This window comes from Elgaria multicarinata, chromosome 3, assembly GCF_023053635.1.
Source record: "Elgaria multicarinata webbii isolate HBS135686 ecotype San Diego chromosome 3, rElgMul1.1.pri, whole genome shotgun sequence".
Lineage (NCBI taxonomy): Eukaryota > Metazoa > Chordata > Lepidosauria > Squamata > Anguidae > Elgaria > Elgaria multicarinata.
In genome coordinates, this window is record NC_086173.1 from 89,609,612 (window position 1) to 89,633,743 (window position 24,132).

General features: G+C 43.1%; 1 protein-coding gene across 2 annotated transcripts in view; it reads left to right on the forward strand.

The window, feature by feature from the left end:
• SMIM3 (small integral membrane protein 3) overlaps nucleotides 1-24,132 on the forward strand; it is a 28,318-nt gene that overhangs the window by 329 nt on the left and 3,857 nt on the right. Inside the window, exon 1 of one of the 2 annotated variants that reach the window (XM_063120883.1) lies at nucleotides 11,409-11,471. The exons of the other annotated variant lie outside the window; for it this stretch is intronic. The gene's annotated coding sequence lies outside the window, so the exon portion shown is untranslated. Of the gene's footprint in view, nucleotides 1-11,408; nucleotides 11,472-24,132 lie in introns of those variants that run through there. 2 annotated transcript variants of the gene reach the window in all.

The following is a 24,132-nucleotide window of genomic DNA, read 5'->3' on the forward strand; positions in this document are numbered from 1 at the left end:
AACATAAAGAGTGTTCAGAACCCACATTAACTTCTTTTTAAATAAACTTATGTAGGAACAGCAAACCGTTTTATGGCAGTTTAAAGCAGCCTTCCCCAATCTGCTGCCCTCCAGATATTTTGGATTTCAGCTCCCATCAGCCTCATGGTCAATAAGGAATCCTGGGAGTTGTAATCCAGAACATCTGGAAGGCACCAGGTTGGGGAAGGCTGCGTTAAAGACAACTGTATTTACTTTGGAATATTGTGGATTAGGGTTCACTTCATTGGATGTGCAATAGAGTTTATCCAGCTGGAAACTATACAGGAAGAACTGCAATAAAATGTTGCAGCCTGGAGTACTTCTGTTGAAAGTTTCAGTCAGCCAGCTGTATCATTTACTCCATTCCAATCAACTCCCTAGTGTGGGCCCTCAGCAGGGGTAGGAATGTATGACCATGCCTACCCTTGTCAAAGCTCATTCAGATATTAATGGTTTCATTTGTTTTAAATTGCATATTTATTCTATTTTATATGTATGGTTTTAGCTATATGCCATCCTGAGATCGTTGTGATATAGGGTGGGATACCAATGTTTTAATAAAACAATAAATATTTCAAGGTATTTGGTTTTTTTAAAATCAATGTTTCTATGTGTTGGCCCCAGTGTTCAACAGAGATGCTATTTTACAAAGCAAGTAATAGAAAACACTAAACAGAAACTTAAACTGAAAATTTACTTTATTCCGCCCTATTCAGTTTTTACATCCACATTTGTACTCCAAAACATAGGTGTGCAGTTGCATACTAATTCAGCACTGGCTGGTAGCTGCTATGGTCAACCAGATGGCAGTGATGCTAGGCTTGATCGCCGTGTGAAATGCCTCACAATGACAGTTTGTTGTGTGTGCATTTTTAAAGAACTATGGGAAACTGTGTTTCCAATAGATTGTTTTTCTTCATGCAATATGAAGTTAGTGTTGTGAGCTCACTGCCAGAAGAATATATGTGTGCATCGCTTAAGAGTTTTACAGTGGGAAAAAGCTGTATCTCCTTTCCCAGTCCCTGGTCCTCACACTTTGCCACTACCTGCTAGAAAAAGCAAGACTCCCATCTTGTTCCAAAGCACTTCAAGAGGAGATTGAGCAAATGAGAGGGAAGAAGAGATTGCACTTTCTTTGCTGTCTGTCTGTCCTAACAAAGCTGTTAGGAGAGACAGACAGACTTCAGGCAAGTCACACTAGGCAACTTTTTTTTTGGTGCAATTGTCTTTGAACTGTGTAATTTTACTGCTTCCTCTAATGAAGGGAGATGGTGGTGAAGAAATAATGAGTTGTATTTTGAAGCAGAAAAGTATTTTCTTTCTCCAAAAAGCAAGGCAACCAACCAGCATGGTGCTTAACTTTCTTAAGATGTGATCCTATGCATGTTTAGGTAAAAAGAGTCCTACCACTCCCAGCATGCCCCAGCCAGGACTTTTTTTTCTGTCTAAACATGCATAGGATTGTGCCTTAAAAGATTGCCTAGTCAGATAGCAAAACCAACCACTATATAGCAATACTTAGCATTTATATAGTACATTTCAAGTATTCAGAGGGCTTCACACATTATCTTGATTCTTACAATAGCCCTGTAAGGTAGGGCAGTATCATTATCCTCATACTGCAGAGGGAATAAGGTGGAGAAAAAAATAGCTTAAGGGCCATCTTGTTCATTGATGGCTGGGATGAGATTGAACCAAAGAATTTCTAGTTCACAGCTCTTACTCCTAACTGCTATACTGCAATAATATATTTATTTCTTACCTGCCTCTCCCTCTAGATTGATACAGATTAGATACAAATACCATAAAATACATAAAACTGATTAAAACATATAAAACTAATACAATATTAAAATAACAGTCACATATCTTAAAATTCGACTTGGTATACTAACCAGGAAACTCAGAAAATTGCATTCTGCTGTGGTTTGGCAGAACAGTCCTAACACTACCATCCTGAGAGCCTTCCAGAGGGCGTTACAATGAGGTGGAGGTGCCTTCCCACCGGCAGGAGGCCACATCCAACACAAAGCCCCAGTTGAACCCAATTGAAAGAGGGTGTTCTGGAAGCAGGGCAAGAGTCAGATAGAGCCTAGTCCTGGGGGGTGGGTGGGTGAGGGAGCTCACACACACACATGCCAGCCTGGAGACATTATAGCTAATTAGAAGCTACTGGGAATCTCAAAAAAGAGCAACAGGAGTAAAAAAAAAAAAAAAAAGGCAGTAAAACCACCCCACACGGACACCTCTGGCCTGGCCAGTGTGAGTCTGCAAGGCTTGGCAAGTGACAGTGGATCCATCATTTCCACTCCCCCAAAACCTCACTTAGGATTGCACAGTTAATTCTTTAGATATGCACATGACATGAAATCCTAGTTTCTTTGGAGCACGTGTTTTCTCGGTACCTCTCCAGTAACTGTTAAGCAGTCCTTGGCCTACCTGCAGCACATCCAAATCCCAAAGCCTGCTCTCCGTACTTAATCTAGGCCTTCATGTACCCAGCCTTCATATTCGCCTGCCTACTTCGTCTTTGATAATGTCTCGTCTTGCTTCCAGCACTGTTTGAGCTTATTTCCAGCCTTTCCTACCTTTCCTTTTTCATGTGGACGTTTTATGAAGCTTTCCAATGCCATGGACTGGGGTTCAGGTGCCCTTGTGTATAGGAATGTCACCTGTATGCCACAAAATGGTTAACAGAGATGGTAAATATTACTTACAGAATTCAATGTAGAAATGTTGTCAGGTTACTTTCGTTACTATGATATGGCTAGGCATTTACTTTGGAAAGGTTTGGATTGTTGCACTCTTGGCCTGAAAAGCTTCCCCTGAAAAAATGGGCAACTAACTATTTGCGACAAGGTCTTGAGTAAAAGCATAGCAAAACAGCTTCAATCGAGGATATCAGATGCACTTAAAGATTACATCAGCCAAAAAAGTGCATCCACATCCTGCAGGATATCCTAGAAGGTTGCTTCAGACTATTTATTTATTTATTTCATTATATTTATATCTCAACTTTCCCCCCTCTTGCAAGGACCCAAGGCAGTGTACATAATCTCCCCCTCTCCATTTTATCCACACAACAGTAAAGTGCAGTAAGCTAGACCAAAGGATTATCCCAGGCAAATGGAGGGGTCATCCCTGCCTGTTCCCGGGATCCCCTGTGTGTCATTTAGATGCACAGGGATGATCCCAGGACAATTCCAGGATATAGACCTGGTCTAGCCATGGCCTAAGGGTCAATTACTGACTCCAAGTCACCCAGTGAGTTTCATGGCTGAATGAGAACTAGAACCCAGATCTCCCAAGTACTAGTCCAACACTCTAACCACTACACCGCACTGGCTCTCCCATTTTGGTGCCCTGTCAGTGACTGAGCAACAGGTGCTAATTTGAGAAGTATATCATAGACCCTGATTCTTGTGCAATAAGAAAATGGAGTATATCAGAGCAACCTGTCCACTTGGGAATTCCCAATTAGAATGGGTGACTCACTCTGTGTCATTTGGGGGGGGGGGACAAAACAAAATTTTATCTCATCCAAGCTACATAGGCCCATTGCACTTTGCCCGACTAAACAGTTCCAGGCATGCACGTGTAGACATTTATCAATACCCATCAAGTTGCCAGGTTGGGGGTGGGGAGATTTCCAAAGTAAGAAAATAATGGGTTAGAGAAATTGGAAATATCTTGCTTGTGTTAGGGCTGCTGCTTTTAAGGGCAATTAGAACTGTGTATATTATAATTTGATGGTACAAAAGAATAAACGTTGAATGATCCCAGGCATTTTGTTCCACCTGCAGGGGGAAAGATATAGGCCCTTGTATCTTTTTCCCCTGCAAAGGAAAAGCAGCTACAAAATCTGGAGCCAGCACTGGCTACAGAAACTACATATCTTTCCTCCTGCATGTGAGAAAGCATCTCTGGGATATGATTTTAATCAGGACAGAAACATCTGCATGGAAAGGGTTGAGTAAGAACGTAAGAACATATGAAGAACACTGCTGGATCTAGCCCAGCACTCTGTTCACACAGTGGCCAACCAGCTGTCGACCAGGGACCAACAAAGCAGGACATGGTGCAACAGCACCCTCCCACCCGTGTTCCCCGGCAACTGGTGCACACAGGTGTACTGCCTCAGATGCTGGAGGTAGCACACAACCATCAGGGCTAGTAGCCATTGATAGCCTTCTCCGGGAATTTACCCAACCCCTGGTGGCCATCTCTATATCTTCTGTTAGTGAATTCCATAGTTTATCCAACAGTGAAGAAGCACTTCCTTTTATTTGTTCTGACGCTCTCACCAATCAGCTTCATGGGATGACCCCTGGTTCCAATATTATGAGAGAAGGAGAAAAATGTCTCTCTAGCCACATTCTCCACACTGTGTATAATTTTGTACACCTCTATCAGGTCTCCCCTTAGCCTCCTTTTTTCCAAGCTAATCAATCCCAGCTGTAGTAACCTTCCCTCATAGGGGAGATGCTCCAGCCCCTTGGTCATTTTAGTTGCCCTTTCCTGCACTTTTTCCAGCTCTGTAATGTCTTTTTTTAGGTGTGGTGACCAGAACTGTACACACATATACTGCAGCCTTGATCAAATATATAGCTCCCAATGGCTGCGTTTTAGTGTTGTTGTTGTGAAGTTAAACACGTCTCCTGTGTCACATCTACTTTGGATCTGAATTAGTCCTACTGCTTCACTGCACAACCACAGGCAACTCATCTCCCTCTTTGGCAATTCTTATTACATCCGCTTGCAAACTTCTCTCATGTATTTGTAGGTTAGATCATCAGTATGAAGGGGCCACTAAAAACTAAAGCTGCTCCAATTACTTTTTTTTTTTTTTTGCGCTTTTGTTTATTTTTAAGATAGCCAAGAATAGACATGTTTTCCATGGCCTTTTAACATCAACCAACAGTGGAATATTCCAAGAAAAGTTGACTATTGTAGTGGAATATTCCATAAAGAGGAAATCCAGTTTCCCACGGTTGTGTTATACTGAGCTGTGCCTCAATACAATATTGCAACAAAATAAACAGATTTCAGATTGCAGGGAGTTCCTAACATAGTGCTCACTATAGGCTTTTATCTCTAGATTTCATTCTTGGGGGACATGGTGTAGGATTACCTCACCCTCTTTCAAATCCCAACCTAGTTCCCTCTCGTGCTTACCTCTACAGAAATTCCACACACCCTACAAGCCAAATCAGAGTCACCCTCTCCTCAGAGACAACTGGAGTGATTTCAAACATGGCCAGCCCTCCCATGAAGCGGAATGAATCCCCCACCACAGGTGGTCTAACAAGAGGATCTTTTATTTTAGGAGTCTTGCAGGATCACAGGACCTCCTATCTAGGGCTGTGCTTCTCTTCTTTTAGGTTCTTAGAAGCGATAGTGAGCTGGGGGGGGGGCTTCGCCTCCGTTATAGGCGGAGGAGAAGCGACTCGGGGGCTAGCAAAGCATAGTGAAGAGAAGCGACCACAAGCAAATCGATCCGCTTTTCACGGAGCGCTCTGCCCGCCATTTTGGATATACACCAAAAAAGCCCATCATCTAGTACATCTCCCAGGCACCAGGAGGGCAGAGAGGCAGGCAGAGATGTACGAGTTGAAGTGTGATGCAGCTTCTCAAAGATTAGTACCTGTCAAATTGGCACAATGGTTCCCCCTCCCCCTGGGCACGTCCACTTTCCTCTTACTGATAAAAGACAGACATAGCCTTTTAAAAAAAATTCTTCTTGTTGTTGTGATTCAGCAACACTGCTTTTAATTCCACCCCTCCTGTGTTTATTGATTTATTTATTTATTAAATTTATATACCACCCCATAGCCAAAGTTCTCCTGGCTTTCTCTCTTCCGTGAAGTCAGGCAGGCTTTCACTGTTGTTCAACTTCTTATTGTTGTTGTGATTATTATTATTATTAATATTTATATTAACATTAGTATTGCTATTATTAATGTTATTATTGTTGTTGTTGTTTAATAATGGCTGTGATCACAGTGCAGTCAATCAACTCTGAAGCAAGGATCACAAAGCTTTACTCTTATCCACCTAGCTCCCTATTAGTTATGGGATGCAAAAGAAAAGGCATCTCTCTGTGCTGTTCCCTGCCTCACAGGGATGGTTTGAAGCAATCCTTGGCTCACTTCGTTGTGCCCCCAGAAATGTCTGCTGCATGCCTGCCTTCCCGCCTCTGCCTGGGTGCTGTTGTTGTGGGGTATCTGCTGGGACTTACTTCCCCATAGATCTATGGCATAGTCGTACATCTCTGCCTGTCTCTCTGCCCTCCTGGTGCCTGGGAGATGTACTAGATGATGGGCTTTGTGGTTCAACCCCACAAGCCTCTGGTATGTTTGCTCCCAGTGCTACAGGGGCATACTGCCTGTCCTCCTCTGTGCCTGCCCCACCGGGATGGTTTGTGCATGTCTTGCTTTGACTCAGGGTATCCTTCCTTGTGATAAAAGGCAGCTGCATTGTACGCTCACCCTGTTTAAGATTTCTTGGTATGTGTGACATTTTTAAAGTGTTTCACCTGAGACGAAGATCCTTATTTAGAAAAAATATTTATTCCCCCAAATCATCTGTCCTATTGATTGCTATGGGCAAGCGCTTTGCAATGGATCCCTATGGTTTCTCTATGGAGAATTCTGTGCTATCATTGATTGCTGTGGGCACACACTTTGCAATGGATCCTTATGGGCAGGTATGGACTATTGAGCCCAGCATTGTCATTTACTCCTCTTGTCAATATCTTTGTCAATTTCATTCCTCCCACCACCACTTCTGTGCTTCTGGAGAAAAACTCCCACTCCCCATCCTGCATCAGATGGCAAAAAGGGAAGTCTTTGCAGTTTTTTGAGGGGCGGGGATGGGGGGGGGGTCTTGTGCAAATGCACAAGATAGCGGGACTGCCTGCTATTTAGCCAAGCATGCCAATATCACCCGCTCTTGTCAATGTCCTTGTCAATTTTATCCTCCACTTCCCTTGCTAGTGAACTTTTTTTTAAAGAAGGTTGATTCATGTCCTAGTGAAATAATAACACCTGACCCTAAAGCTCCTTCTCTCATGCAGCCACCAGCTGCTTTCGGCTGCCCCTCCCCCACCCTTCGTGCTTGTCAGTTGTCACTTCCCTCCACTGGTCTCCATTGCTAGCTATTAGATGTACATGAGGGTTACAGAGCAGTGGACCAGATTGCTAAATATACACAAATTTGAAGGCAGAGCATGGAGTGAGTAGGTAAACACTCATCCTTGTCACTGGAGGCCCAGGTGGACTCGGTGGCCCAGAGTACTTGGGGTCAGCTCTGGCTGATCCTCCAACTACGGCCTTTCCTGGACAGGGACAACCTAGCCACAGTAGTGCATGTGCTAATAACTTCCCAATTAGATTACTGCAATGCACTCTATGTGGGGCTGCCCTTGAAGATTACTCGGAGGTTGCAGCTAATGCCAAAAGGAACAGCTAGACTGCTGACCAGTATATCCCACAAAGACCATATAATACTGGTCTTAAAGGAATTGCACTGGCTGCCTATATGCTTCCAGTTGGAATTCAAGGTGTTGGTAATGACATTTAAATCCCTAAATGGCTTGGGACCTCATTTTAAATCCCTAAATGGCTTGGGACCTCATTTAAATCCCTAAATGGCTTGGGACCTCATTTAAATCCCTAAATGGCTTGGGACCTCAATACTTGAGGGAACACCTCTCCTTATATATGCCTGTTGGAGACTTGAGATCTGCTGGAGGAGCCCTTCTCTGCATCCCACCAATGTGAGACATATGCTATGGTGAGACATGGGAGAGGGGTTTCTCTGTTGTGGCACCCCAGCTGTGGAATGCCCTCCCCTTAGAGGCCCGACTGGTGCCAGCGCTGGCATCATTTATCCTGGTTGTGCTTTTTATACTGTATTTTGGAATTGTGCCTTTAACCTGTTGGTTGTTTTATTGTGGTTTTAATTTTTGTGAACCGCCCAGAGAGCTTCGGCTATTGGGCAGTATAAAAATGTAATAAATAAATAAATATATTTCAGTGCCAAATTAAAACATGGCTTTTTTTTAATCAAAATCTTTGATGGCTAAATTTACCAAGGTTGCACATGGTTATAATTGTGTAATTGTTTTTACTGCTTTTAAATTCTATAATAAATAAATAAATAAATAAATAAAATACATTCAAATTTCAAGGCAAATCCATAGTTACTGCACCATAACAGATTTGAATAAATCTCCCCAAAAGTTTAAATAAATAAATAAAGTTATATTTGCACAAATCTCCCAAAGGTGGGAAAATATTAAATATGTGCAGATCTCCCTGAAGGTGACAATAATAATGTTCCCTGAAGATGAAAAAATAACATTAAATTTCCAAAGGTGAAAAAAGGAGCTGTTGCTGTCTAGGGAGGTGAAGTAAATTGACCAGTATCATTTCAAGATAGAGAGGGGGCATTTTAAACCACTCACACTGAAACGACTCTGCCAGGTTTGGACGTCATGTACATGCCTTCTACAAGCCATAGGTTCTCAGGGTGCCTTGTTTATGAAAAACAATGCATGGTGGGAAAGACATGCTGGGTTCAGATGTAACTCTAAGCCACCCTGCAACCACCTATGGTGACAACTCACTGTGGCTTAGTGAGATGTGCAAACACTTCAAGCTCTGCTCCCAAGTACAGTGGTTGTGGCAGATTTGAATAGACAGAATCTTTGTAATAAACACTAACACCAATGACTCAGAAAGGTGTTTTAGTACCTTTAGTACAAAGCGTCTCTCAGAAATAAATGAGGTAGAGAGCTACTGTAAGCACTAGTTCTCCCTCTGCAATTAGAGCTTCCAGGAAAGTACAGATTTCCTCTCACAGTTGTATTACTTCATCTTACAAGTGCATTTTCGTAACTCTGACAATGAAGAGAAAACAGGGGCTTTCAGTGATTCCAGAGAGCTGAGATCTTTAATATTCTTTTATGTGTCACAAGAATGAATCCTTGCAGGATTCCTGAATGTTCTGCCAGATTTTCCCTAGCACTGTTGAAGCCCTGGTTGACCCGTGGAATGGAGAGATAATTAGGAAAATTGGTATTATTGCTCCTAAGTGCCCTCTTTTATTGTGCACAGCTCAGGCTATCTAGGAGCCATAGGATTGCTTTTCCTATATATTAGTCTAAACTTTTTTTTTTAAAAAAAAAATCTCTCCTGCTGTTAATTCTGCTGGTGGTGAATTTTAACAGTTTAAAATTGTTTTTCAGGTTTTTACAATGTTTTTTTTTTTTTAATAGTTTCAAGTTTTAATTATAAGTTGTCTTTAAGGTGCTTCAGGAGTCTCTGAGGTTCATCATACAAACGTTTTATCACACACTTGCTACTGCCCACTTATGGATGTGTGCACGTCCTTTAGATGACAAGATCTGCCTTTCACGTGCCTCCCACTCCTTCTGCTCATTTTTCTGTCATAAAATAGACCCCTTTTAATGTGATTTTTTTTTCAAAAACAGAACATGCCACGATCTCCTGCTGTGTGCAGTAAAAGTGAGATGAAAATGGCCCCTGAATGGGCCACATGGTCTTTGTTTACTTCCTCTTTCCCTTCTGGGCAGAAAGAGGAATGAGGGACAAAAGCCGGGGCAAAGAAGAGACGGTAAGGGAACATGATTCCCCCCCCCCATGTGATGACATTCTCTGATATGATTGACGGTGGATTCTCATCGGGGCCAGATTTATCACTCATGTCATGTTGATATGATCCCAACAGGATGACAGTATATCCCTCTTACACATTTATCCTTCCTAGTACACGCAATGACACCTGGGCAGGACCTACACTACTGCTTTAAAGTGCTTTATACCAGTTTTGACAACTGTTGGGGCCCAGGACACAGTGCATATACAGTTTTCAAAATGTTTTCAAAGTGCTTTAAAGCACTTTAAAGCAGTACTGTAGATCTCCTCCGCCCCGGTTATTATTATTATTATTATTTATTTATTTATTTAGCACCATCAATGTACATGGTGCTGTACAAAGTAAAACAGTAAATAGCAAGACCCTGCCGTACATTCTAATAAAATCATAATAAAACAATAAGGAGGGGAAGAGAATGCAAACAGGCACAGGGTAGGGTAAACAGGCACTGGGTAGGGTAAAACTAACAGTATAAAGTCAGAACAAAGGTTGTGGTATTCTGGATCATACGGAGAATAAAAAGTGGGAAATAACACTAGAAAAGTGGTATACGGATGCGTAATGTGCCCCAATAGTTAACAGTGCACTTCAATACCAATAAAAAGCATGTGTAGATCTAGCCAGGCTTACATATGTAAGAATGAAATTTTTGGTATGTGTCACTTATCAATGTGTATAAAACATAGAAGTTGTTTTGGTCTTGTGCAAAGTAACCAATACACTAAAAACATGTAAGCTGGACTTTGGGGAGTTTGCTACATGAATTTCTTTTTTAAAAAAAGTTTGAGTGTTAAGTTCTTTAAAAAAGGGGGGGGTTGAGTGTTATGTTCTTGTGGCAACACCTCCCCAAGACCTTTTAAAACAAAGCTTTTTAAAAAAATATTTATTAAAACATTTTCAAATATGACATAAACCATAAAATATCAACAACCATCACCATACTTTCAGTTGTAAAAAGTGACATCCAAGAACAAGGAAGGTTGTAAGAAATTAAAATGATGCTGAAGAAGTCAAAGACTATTTTTCAACTCTTTTTATTTCATTTTGATTTGGCCGATTCGGATTTTGGATGGGTTTATATGTTACTTTATTCCTCCCACCCCTTGGCCAGTGGAGGGTGGCGTCTCCGATTTCGGTGGGGCTGTCGTTCCATTCTGGGTTTCAGGCAGAACCAGCCAGACCTCTAAAGGAACTATCCAAGGTGCCAAACCTATTTCGGGATGGCTTCCTTTAGAGGTCTGGCTGGTTCTGACTGAAACTGAAACCCAGAATGGTCTCACAGCCCCACCGAAATCGGAGCCCCCAGCCTCGAAGCATTTCCCCCGTTTGTATGATTTGACCACTAGGTGGCCGGTTCTACAACGAGGCGGACAAAAACTTGCCTGCAATCCAGAGAGGCAACTGCAGTTCCACCCCTAGACCGCATTTTCCTCGCCTTTGATGTGGGAGGCGAAGGAGGGCTCCACGCGAAGACGCCTTCCCAGCCAAGCCAAGGCGGAGAGACTGAGCGACTCCACTCCACTGGCCGAGCAAGAGGGAAACTTTTGTTCTGACGGCGCTGGGAAGTGCGCCTATTTTTTATTTATTTATGTATTTATTTTGCCAACAGCCGGGCGGCTTCGCGTTGCTCGCCAGCCGCTGAGAAAGCCGTCTCGCCGCCTCTCGTGCTCCGTGGTGGGATAGCCTTACTTCTCCCGTGTTCCATGGTGGGATAGCCTTACTTCTTCCTAGTCGGCGAACCTGTGAACCAAAGCTCACGAATCTAGCAGGTAAGTTTCAAGCCACTATTCTAGCCTCAAGGGTTGTTTGGGTGTGTGTGTGTGTGTTAAAACAGCAGGGATGGTTTCGTTCTTAACGACGCGATCTTCTCCATGTCTACTTAGGAGTCTGTCCCATGGAGGCCAATGGAACTTTCGCCCAGGCAAGTGGGCATCCCCGGTCTAGAGTTGCAAGCCTATGTAGCCAAAGTCCGTCTTGCTTAGAGTAGACCTATTGAAATGAATGGGACTTACGTGAGGCTGACATTGCATGTCACCCCTGGGATACAACCCTAGACGATCTCAAGCAAGGGATAGTGTCCCATGTTAGCCCTACGTAGAGTAGACCCGTGGAAATGAATGGGACTTAAGTGAGTTGCGCCTCATTCATTTCAGTGGGTCTACTCTACGTAGAACTAACATTGGATGCTAACCAAGAACCCCGCGTGATAGTGACGATTCCTTCGTAATGGTTGTAGTAGCGCCTGGACTGATCAGGCTCTCTGGTCTCCTGCTTCCAGGACCGCCATCAGAAATGCCTAATTAACCTGTGACTTGTATCAGAAGAACGTGAGCTTTTTGCTACAAGTGATGGGCTGCACGTAGACCGTTATGTTTTCTTTTTAAAATATTTTTTATTATTTAAAAAAAATCCTGGGCTTTCTTGTTCCTGCCTTTTTCTGCATGGTTTCACTTCCTTTCCCGATTGCATTGCTCTGTCTCCTATTTTTCGGGTTGGCTTGGAGAAGGGTAATGCTTAAGTTACAGGGGAAACTTTTTATATTATGTTATGGTTTTATACTGTTGTTTTATACTTTGAATGTTTTTAATTTTTGTGAACCGCCCAGAGAGCTCCGACTATTGGGCAGTATAGAAATGCAATAAATAAATAAATAAATAAACTCTGCTTAAGGTCCATCAAAACAAGAATATCATCCCTGCCTGCTTTGGACTTCCATTTCAGAAATTTCAGAAATTCCCTTAATTTTTCTGGGGAAGAGGCTGATCTAAATGGCTCTGAAAGTGTTAACAATCCATTTAAATAATCATATATAACAGCCTCCTTGGTTGTAGCACCTAAACTAGGGGACAGCTTCCCAAGAGAGGTTTGTTAAGACTCCTCTTTGGTTACTTTTAAATGAGGTCTTAAGGCTGTTTTATTCTGGCAGGCTTTTTTCCTTTCCCTTTTTTTTTTTTTTTAGCTGAGCCCAATACCTTTTTCTTTTCTTTTTTGACAACTGTGCTGTTTTGGATGTGGTTTTTATCTGGACATTTTTTTCATGCTGTTTTACTGCTGTTTGCTTTATACACATACAGAATTGTAAGCTGCCTTGAGTTTGATTTCATCATAGAAAAGTGGGATATAAATGCTAAAACTGGGGTCTGTAAAGTTTTATTTTGCTGTTGTCTGTGTTTTATATTAGCATCATCTCTTGTTTGTTTTCCTCCTTTCTCTCCACTGTGTTTGGACCTGATGTTGTCTGCTTAGGCAAAACTTCCCAACTACAACATTTTCAAAGATTCCATGGAGGTTTTAAAGGAACGGCTGGAGGGGATGCTTTGGGTAGTAAGAACTTCTATTAGTTCAGGGGGTTGAACGGGAACTGAGGTGGTGCAGATTACTTAACTGGATTTGGACTTGTGTTCAGATCCTAGTCCAATCCAGGATTATTTGGATGGCCTTGGGCAAGTTGTTTAACTTTCACTCTCAGTTGTCCATCTGTTAAATGGGGATAATTGTGAATCACCTCCCAAGGTTTTGTGTAAGCATGGAAAGAAGTTAATGAGACACTTTGTAAATTATCGATAATAATATGAATAAATGGTGAGATCTCTTTCCCATACTGTGGTGTTCTGTATCACTTGGCAGCCTCCTGCTGCACAGGATGCTGGGTTCTTCATCACGTAGATGTCCCCATTGTAGTGGGGGAGCTAAAGGAGTGTGGGGTCGGTGCAATGAGCCTGGGAATTCAGCTGGCACACAAGTTGCAAATAGTGCCTGGAAAGACTGTCACTGCCCAGGCACTGCTTGTGGCTGTCATTGGCGAATGTGTTTATACTGGCACTTTACAACCACTTTACTACAGTGACCACTATTGGAGGTGCTTCTAGCTGCTGTATCATTCGTATCTGATGTGGTTTTAACTTACTACTTGACGTTCTAGTGATAGTTTACTGCTAACTTGTGCTGCTGTTAAAAGACACTGGGTTGGTTTGGATGATACCTGAACAGGCTAATGTGGAGCTGGTGCATGTGGAGCTGGAAACAGCCTGTCTGGATCTGGGGGCATGTGCACAAAATCCTGAATCTGGCTGTATCCTGATTATGGATATGAGTGCACACATATGGACAATTCATCATGTGTAGGCCAAAATCTGTGTGCAGCAGCAAAAATTGCACACACGGTCCTCACTTTCTGGATAAAACCTACAAATTACCTGTGTGATTTTGGCCTACAAATGTAGAATTGTGCATGTGCGTTCAGCCATATTCAGATGAGCCAATCCCCTTTTGGACGGCAGGAGACAGCAGTGGCCGGGATGGTGCACCTACCCCACACAATGAATTGGATTGGCCTTTTCAGAGATCATCAACACGGGCTCAAGGTGAAGAGTTCAAGAGTACAATATAAATACTTCTGTTTTTCTCAAGAGCAGTATCACCCATATTTGCTTACTAAGTGGAAAAATATATGGGTAGTCACTCCTTCTTCCCGCGATAAGGCAAATGAAGTGTGGAAATGAAATACTTTATTGCAGAAGTTACCCCTGGAGTGAACTACTACTGCTTGAAAGAGTAGGCACCAAAGCATCTTGAGGGAGAATGAGTGACAGGCCCACTTATTGAACAGTTGTGTGGTGGGTTGGATCATTGGTGCTTGACCATACTGAGCACAAGCATGAAGCAGTCAAAACTAAACCAGACTGCATGGAAACTTCTGCTCCCCCATCAACACAGTTGCTGAGCTGGGAAGGGTCTGTAGAATAAGGTGGCCAGTGTCATGACCCCAAGCCCTCAGACCTTCCAACGTACAGCGCAGAATTCTGTTGATGACGAGCCACTGGCTACTTTCTTGGGTAGGACAGTCAGTGCCTTCTTCGGACCCTCCTGGCCAGAGGACACAGCCCTGCCATCATCCTCTGGCTCTGAAGATGAGTCTCAGGGAGGACCTCCATTTCCCCCAGCCTCGCAGGAGTCTCAGGCTACAAAATCAGGCAAGGGCTCTTTAACAATCCTGTCAACTCCTCCAGGAGGGGCAGAGCTAGCCACATCTTATCAGGCTTCAGATCAGGCTTCAGTTGGCTTTGGTTCTCTGCTGAGACAATATCCTCCTATAGTAGGAGAGAGTTTCAGCCAGCAGGATCCACTTAGACCTATCCAAGGTCCTATTTTCTTCTTGCCTGGTTTTGACTGCCATTGGGTGCTACCAGCTTGGACAGGACATCCAGATGGTAAAGAGAACAACATACCTGGAACTTTATTAGTCATGTAAAAGAGGGAATTTCAGCAGGTGTGGTTAAAAATAGAGACCACAAATGTTGTAGTAAATACAATATGATTTGGACAAAACAGTCTCATACAGTTACAATCCTAGGGACTATCAGAATATTTGGATACTGAGTTAAACTTTCTAACAGGGATGGGAACCTCCACCCTGTGGGCTGGATGTGGCCCCAAGGGTTCCCCACCCCACTCACAAACTTCCTTTGCTGTTATCCCTTATCACTGATTGCTTTTAAATACTCTCTTATCTTCAATTAATCTTTAAATAATCTGAAGTGAATCAAGGTTTGCAAAGATTCCGAGCTGTGCATTTTGCAGGCAGAAGAGCTGCTTACTTATAAACAGACCCACCAAGGCCTGGTATTTGGGATACTGAGTGATGCAGTCCTGCTTATTTCTGAGTAGGCTTAAAATAGTAATAACCACCTTTAGCCCTGCCCACAGATGGAATGTGGTTCCCCCCCCCCCACGAGACCTTTCCCATTGTACAGTTTGGCCCTTGGACTGAAAAAGGTTCCCTACCTCTGCATCATAACATCAGTGAACACATTGAGTTCTTAAATAGTGTACAATCCGTAACTGGGTTTCTGTAATTCAGTTCTTTGAAGGGAGAGGCAAAAAGACAGAGCACGACAGGGGTCAGGTCAAAAGGACAACATAGGCAGGATACTACCTTCTAGCATCTCCAAAGTAGATCAGAGGTCCCGAGAAGAAGGCAAGCAGCAATTCACAAGCAATCAAAGCCCTGATTCCTGCATTGAGCAGAGGGTTGGACTCGATGGCCTTATAGGCCCCTTCCAACTCTACTATTCTATGATTCCTCTCCTGAAGACGTCAGCGCCCTGTAGGTGCAGAAATGCATCCTGGGTTTCAGTGCTGTATATGAGCTCCATCAGACAACGCTCGTTACTGGGCACTCATGAATTTTCACAGCTCCATCTAATGACGTCATCTGCCTCCCCCATGCCTCTGGCCCCTTCTAGCCTTCTTCGCGTGACAAAAAAACCACCCCAGTTAGTCTGACTTATTTTTAAAGACAGAAGTTGTCGCTATCTCCTGCTGTGTGCAGGAGAAGCAGCTGGATCGAAACGGCCCACTGAATGGGCCATGTGCACGTTGTTTACTTCCTCTTTCAAAAGAGGAAGTAATAAGAGACAAATGCGTGGGCAGAGAAGCAATGGTAAGCAAACACGATTTCCCCCTATATGATGATGCTCTATGTCTATTTACACTACACAATGTAATTATTATTTCCTAATTATTTGTATATGTCAATATGTCTATTTACACCACACAAAGGAATTATTCTTTTCTAATGCTGAAGACTGTTTTACATCAAAATCCACATTTTGAATGGCTAAAACCTTGTCTTTAAAAGCATTTTATTCATTCCTAAAGAGAAAATATTTCATAGGAGGGTTTCTTTCTGTTCCTCCCCAAATCTCCAGTATTTCTATCAGAAAAATAGAAATAAGTCTTCAAAAAAAAAAAAAGGACGACGGGGAATGTTTCCTCTGTTTTCCTTCTGGTTCTTTATCTCTTGAGAGATGATCCATCCCTCCGCTCCTCATCAAGTTGCAGCAACCCAGGTGGAGGCGGCAGCTACAGCACCACTTGACTCTCTGGCCATATTCCTCAAGCAGAGTGACAGTACTGAATAATAACTAGCCTCTTGCTTCTTTTAGTATTTCTCCCCTGGTTAAACTGTCCTTCCTCGTGGCTGTCCTGGAAAGAGAGAAAACCCCACCAGAATGGCCATTTCCTCAACTTCTTCTTCATCATCATCATCTTCTTGATCTAGTTCATTGGCTGAAATTGAGAGAAAGCCCCAGGAAAGGTGTGCAGGCAGACCTGCAGAGTGAAGGAATTTCAGACATTTTATAGCAGCTCTTTCCCAGCCTGGTGTTTTCCAGAAATTTGGGCTACAATTCCCAGCGTCCCTGACTATGGGCTATGCTGGCTGGGGCTGCTGGGAGCTGAAGTTCATAATATCTGGAGAGCTTCAGTTTGGAAAGGGCTGCTCTATAGTACGGTTGAAGCAGGTGAACACACATTTTCTGGCCTGAATGCCGCAGAATACAGCTAATATGTGTCTAAACCACTTCCACCACACTTTAAAATTTCTGTCTTCATTTTTCTTTCTTTCTCACTCCTCTGCAGGTGTGTAGCCAGAAATATTGCAGTAGTGGGGGGCAGGGGAGACTAAATGGGCAAGACATCATTTGCAGAACAACAAGGACCTAAATGCAGGGTATGTTTGAAGTTATTTCATTTGTTCGTAATGAGCAAGCTGAGTAGAAGATAATTTTGGTGCAGGCTTTTTGCCTCATCTCCACCATTAAAATAGCAAGTGAACACTTAAAAATTAAAGCTGCAATTCCAAGGAGGGTTGTAGAATATTCAGGAAGGGGAACACCTCTTCTTGTGGTTGCAGGCTGCTCTGCTATAAACAAGAGGTGTGCTTTTATGCAGTGGCTGCTTCAAGATGCAGACTGGGAGAGGAATAATGTTTCAAATTGTCTATGCTTTAATTTATTAGTATTATTTTTATGCAAAAGGAAGAGCCCCATTTGGAGTGATTCTTTCCCATACAATTCTGCAATACATTAAGATAATCAGAGGAGGCCCTTCTCCAAGTTCCATTGCTGGGGACAGGCGTCCATTTTGCATTTACAAACGCCTCCTCTGTGATGACGCACTGGCTCTAGGACCCATCCTAGTGTGGAGGTCTGACTAGTGCCAATGCGGCATTCTTTTCCCAGGCCAAGTCAAAACACCTTTATTTACCCAGGCAGTTTGAATGGGTTGTTTTGGTTGCTGGTTGAATAGCCTTTGCTCTCAGTTTTATTGTATTGATTTAGTTTTTATGCTTGAAGTATAAACAGAAAAAGTATAAATACATGCTTGTGGTATAAGCATGGTTTTAAATGGTGGAGAGGATTAGAAATTTTAAATAAAGGAACAAACAAATAAGCAGGGGAGGGGGGTCGCCTCAGGCATCAACATATCTTAGACCACGCTGTTATCCAAGTTGCTGCCTTATTTTCAGGCCTCCTGGGATACTGCTCTGACTATTTTCTGGCTTCTATTTCAATCATTCACCTATATTTCTGATCAGCTCCTGAGCAAGGAAAGAAGGGAATTTGGAAAGTATGGTTCCAGCTGCTGTGCATGTTGTTGTAGGCACATATGAATGGATGTTATGAAAAAGTATGAATAGATAGGTGTGTCTGTATTTGAGATAGAGAGAAAATGATTGTGTGCCTCTGTGTGAGAAAGGGTGTGTGCGCATGTGGTTGTAGGTGGAGGTGATCTGGAGATCAACGCCAGTCCACACTGTTTCTTTCTTAAACATCATCCCCATCCCCACTGTAACCCATCCCAACCCACCCACTTTTTAACAGGACTACCCTATCATCTAATCCTCTTTTAAAGACATCTAAGCCAATGGCCATCACACCTCTTGTGAGAGTGAATTTCAGGTTAATGATGTGTTGTGTGGAGAAGTGTTTTCTTTTGTTAGTCTTGGCCTTACCGGCATCCAACTTAACTCTGGGATCCTGAGTTCTAGTAGAATGAGAGAGGGTGATAAAAGAATATTCTATCCACTTGCTCCAAACCATGCATAATTTTTATAAACTTCTATCATACCTCACCCTCCTCTCCCTTTATTTGTGGTCCACGCTGCCTGAATTGTGACAGGTGGCTAGGGCAGCATCTAAGCGAAACCATAATAAGGAACAATTAAAAGTCTAGCTTGTTGTTAATTTGAATCATGAAGTTTTGAGGAGAAAGACACCATCTATAACGTTCCACATATATGCCTAATTGCCCTCCATCTCCTGACTTGCCTTGTTAAACCTGACAAAAGGGAACCCCAGAGGCCAAAAGCCTCTGTTCTGTTCACCTTTGAGGAACTCTCTTACCTTTGTAGCTACTGCAAAGGAGAATGTTACAGGGAGGCTACCTGGGTATGCAGGCTTTATTGCCTTTTTGAAGCTGAGCCAACAAAACTGAAGCGAAGTGCTGATATAACTCCTTGGCACCAGCAATTCAGTATAACATCCTGTCATTAAACTATAAACATGATATTGCTGGATATCTCTGAAAGTCTCTACCTTGAGGTTATGGTATGGCGAAAGAAGAGGTTGCCAGGTTCACATTTCTCTTCTTCCTTAAATGTAACGATTCAAGGCACAATGCCTGTTAGGTGTTTCCATCCCCTTGCAGGCATGCTGGTTTAAAGCATACAGCCCCTTGTCCTGTATGAGAGCAATGAACGGATTTGTGGGTGACTTCCAAAACATCCTGTGTTTTAACAAGTCATCCCTTGAAGCCATTAAGAGGGGCGTAGCCAGGCACAAGCTTTGACGTCACGCTATCTCTAATCTGGATTACTTACGGAAATTGACACTATGACTCCAGCTGAACCTGTTCTTGCTGACGTCAAAATGGCAACACGCTGCAGCAAACTTTGCAGGGATGTGTTGCAAAATGGTACAGCCAAGATGGCATCAGGCTATTTATTTATTGCACTTATATACCGCTCCCATAGCCAGGGCTCTCTGGGTGGTTTACATTACAGAAATTCTAAAATTAAGATAAACCCAGAGCTATTCAACTCAGAGCAGCCTTCCCCAACTTGGTGCTCTCCAGATGTTTTGAATTACAACTCCCATAATCCCAATATGACCATTGACCATACTTGCTGGGGATTATGGGCATTGCAGTGCAACGTATCTGGGGAGGGGGTCATAAGGTTAGGGAAGGCTGACCTAGAGTACAAATCAGAGCCCTTTTTGTAGATTAGGCACTCACATAGTCCCATGGCTACCTGATGGCAGGATGCAGAAGACGCAGCCTCAGAGTAACGTGCACTACGTCTTGTTATTTACACATTTGTATCACACCCTTCCTCTGAGTTCAAAGTAGAATTGCTGCCTCACAACACCCCTACAAGGTTGGTTAGGGTGAGAGATAGTGGCTCAGTTCGGACAACACAATAGCCACTGGTGGTTTTACTAGTCAACTGTCAGTTGAGTGGTCAACTATTGGTATTTGTGTCGTCTGCCAGGCAAAAACCACCCCACAGTTGACTTTTTCATAACAAAAAAACACACTGGAGATACACAACCAGCTGCAGAGTTGACTAGTCGAACAACCGGTGGTTATTGTGTTGTGTGAACTGAGCTAGCGGAGTTTGTGACCCGTTGAGTGGACTTTTTCGCCTGGCTACAGAGTTCCCAGGCAAGAGTGGCCAAAGCAGCACTGGCTGCTCTTCTACAGCCAGTACAACTCACAGAGGCTGGTGGGATAGCACTGGGAGGACTGAGGGAGGAGGAAGGGCGGGGCTGTGTCAATCAAATGTTGGGTTGACTATGAATCCACTCAATGCAAGCCTCAACCACCCATAGTTGTGTAGGAACATGTGTGGGGAGTATCTACAAAAAAAAAAAAACCACAGCCGTGAGTTGACTACTCCACCTACCATTGACTAATGTTTTGTCCGAATGCAGCCAGTGAGTTGCCTGAAGCCACTCAGTGGGCTTTAGAACTAAGCAAGGATTTGAACCTTCGAGTGTTTCCAAAGCGAATATTCTAGCCCAGAGGCAGGAAATGTGGTAACTTCCAGATGTTTTGGGCTACCGCTTTTTACAGCCCCAGCCAGCATGGTCAGTGGTCAGGAATTATGGGAAGTGTAATCCAAAACATCTGGAGGGTGCCAAGCTGCCTGGCCCTATTCTAACCTCTGTGGCAGGCCTCTTGGATCTCTTTCAGCCAAAGGGTCCAAGAATACCCACATCTTTTAGCTTAAATGTTTTACTGCTGTTAACTGAACTTTAGGAGAGGCATTTCAACCTTTTCGAATGGGGGAAGGAACAGAGATGCCAGGAAATCAGCAGTTGGAGGGGTGGGGGAGAGAGAGAGCACGGCCTTCTTGGGAAACCCAGACAGATTGGGACCCAATGCGAACTCACCCAGTGTAGCAGAGTCTTATTCCTAGCATCTTCTTTCTTAGGCTATCCCATTATGAATTACTGCAAATTCAGATTCAGAATTCACCTTCAGGAATCATAGAGTTGCTGTGGAATGCTAAAATTTACATGCTTTAGTTGTTTAGTTTAATTTAAATTTCAGTTTAGTTTACATAGTTTAGTTTAGTTTTACACATTTTACATCTTTTTATTTTTAGATATGATGAAACCCAACATTTCAAATTCAAATGTGATCATTTCCCACAATGGGTAGCTTGTGATTAGTTGGTTTTGCCTGCCTGATTTATATCCTTCTTTTCCTCCAAGGAGTTTAGGAGTATATGGTTCTGTCTCATCTCAGGTTTTTAAATTCCAACAACCCTATGATGAAATTTAGCTGAGAGACAGTAGGCCAGTTTGCAATTCTTAAATAAGCCATGATGGCTTGTTTGAATCGCTGATGTGTGCTAGTCACCGTTTCCCTAATTTCCCTGGGTCCAGCTTTCATGTCATCTGAACTGGCTTGTTTGAAAGGGAAACAACCCTCAAAAGGTTAGCTTGAGATCATTAGAAAAATGGCATCCTGCAGACACAGACACTCACTACTGATTTAAACAAGCCACCATGGTTTAATTTGATCATGCGAACTGGGTCAATGACTTGGTTTGCACATCACAATAAGCCACCACGAGTTAATTAACCTGCAAGACTCTGAGACGCATGCTGGATGCCCTTTGGAATATGCACGCCATGGCAAGAGAGTGCCACAGCTTATCGTGACATATGAACTCAGGCATCATGGGTTATTTGAGGGTTAAACAATGATGTGCGAACCAGCCCAAGTGACTAGATTAGTGAGTGTCATGGCTGAGTGGGGGGTGTTTCCTAACCAGATCTTCCCGGGTCAATGTACAAACAATCTTCCCAATCCTGGTGTCTGCCAAATGTGTTGGACTACAACTCCCATAATATCTAGCCAATGGGCATGCTGGCTGGGAATAATGAGAGTTGCAGTCCAACACTTCGAGAGGGTGCCAGGTTGTGAGAGGCTGCCCTTTGCATCACACCACACTTGAGGGCCAAAAGAGGCATTACTGTAAATCCATTTCTCAAAGCTATGTCTTCCCACCTTTTTACTCTAGAGTAGGAATGGATAATAAAAGCTCCCTACTCTCCATGCCAGAGTCCTGATCTGGGTCAAGGGTCGTATACCTACTTTACAGTAAAAATGGGAGGGAGGGAATAACATCATTGCTAGATACAGGTTTAAAAATATGTTCTCGTTGGATTGTTTGCCATTGGATTGAATTACTTGGGCTAATCAGATTTAAATCCATGCAGTCAAGCATTTCAGTTTAGTTTATTTGTGAGGCGAATGAAGATTAAAGAGTCCGAGGCTGAAATATCACACTTACCTGGAAGTAGGGCTCATTGAATTCAGTGGGACTTAATGGCTGAGTAAATGTATATCAGATTCCACTGTGACGGAGGTTAGTTGGTTTACCAAAATTGTTGATGGCTTGAGAAAGCATCCATGAGTCAAGGCCTAGAGCCACAGAACATTAGTCGTTGTAGGAATAACCACGTTTCACTTTGAGCAAATCAGGTTTTAAAGTACCGCTTGGCAAGATGTTCCAAAGAATGGCAGTGCTAATGCGTTTGTTTGGAAAATGAGCACGGAACACACTCTCAGGCTCTCTGGTACATTGCAAGAGCAGCATTCGACTTCAGGATGAGCTTGCCAGCCAGCTCTTCCACTAAAACGTGCCTTGGCCTGCCTGTGACATAGGAACGTCTTACTCCACGTAATCCTCTGACATGGAAACCCACAAAATGGTATTTGCAGTGAAATTTGAATCCTACATTAAACAACTACTCCTTCTTAGTGAACGCTTCCAGATGTGTCCCTAGTTATCTTTCCAAAAGCACCATGTTCGCTTCTTAACATTTCACTGGTAGGTTTTTTTTTTAATCCTCTCTAGTAATGTTCAGTTAAAACAGTGGGATACCCTTCTAGGGATGTGTATGGTTACAGCCTGCTCTTCAAATCTGTTCAACCGGTCAAATGAAGTGCTGAATGAGCTGTGTGTATGTCTTTTACAGTGCAATCGTATACATCTGGACAATGCCATCGTATACACCAGAACCTCCTTCACCCCATGGGCCACAATCCATTTTAGAGAAACTCATGGGGGCCACATTCCAGTGGTGGGTGGGGGCGAAGGCAAAAGGGGTGGGACAAAATGCCCCAAATACCAGCATATTTTAGCTGAAAGTTCTTAGCAGGCCTGTTCAGACGACATGCTAAGCCATGGTTAGGCCGCTAACCCTATTGCAGTAAGTGGCTAGTGAGCATGTTTAAACCGTGGTTAGGAGTGGTTCAAACGAGATGCTAGCCATAATGACCCTGTTCAGACAACACGCTAAGCCACGGTGGTTAAGCATTTTGAGCTAAACATGATGGCTTAGCATGTTGTGTAAACCATTCCTAACCGTGGTGGCTACATAACCATGGTTTAAACAGGCTCACTAACCATTTGCTGCAAAAGGGCTAGCAGCCTAACCATGGCCTAGTGTGTCATCTGAATAGTCCCAAATGTTTAGCCCGAATTGCTTAACCACTGTAGCTTAGTGTGTCGGCTGAACAGTGTCCCTGCCAATAACTCAGCCTAAGTAGAGGCATTTCAACCTTTTAGAAAGGGGGAAAGAACTGCACAAGAGCTGAGAAAACATCAAATTACAAGTAGCTGGGGGAAAGGGGCTTCTCCAGGGGAAGTGGGTGAGGCTTTTTGTAGAACTCAAAGGACCACATTTGGCCCCTAGGCCTGAGGTTTGTTGTACACATTTACCCCAGAGCAAGCCTCATTGAATACAATGAGATTTACCTTTTGACTGCTGCTATAAATAACTGGGAATCAGATATCCTTTCTGGACTACTGCAGATCACCCAGAGATCTTCCAGAGATCCAGATCTATTTTCTGCCCAACGCTGATTTAGTGGATGAGCCAAGAGGTGGGTTTTAGAGCAATCTGTGTATGAATAAAGACTCTGAACACTTCCATTAATGTCATACTGACATATCAGATCCTGGAGAGTGTGACAATATCAGAATCGTGGGTCCAGCCTCTTGCTGAGAAAGAATGAGTACAGGTTGGCTCTGTAGGCTAGCATGTTGATGCCCCGAGAGACTTA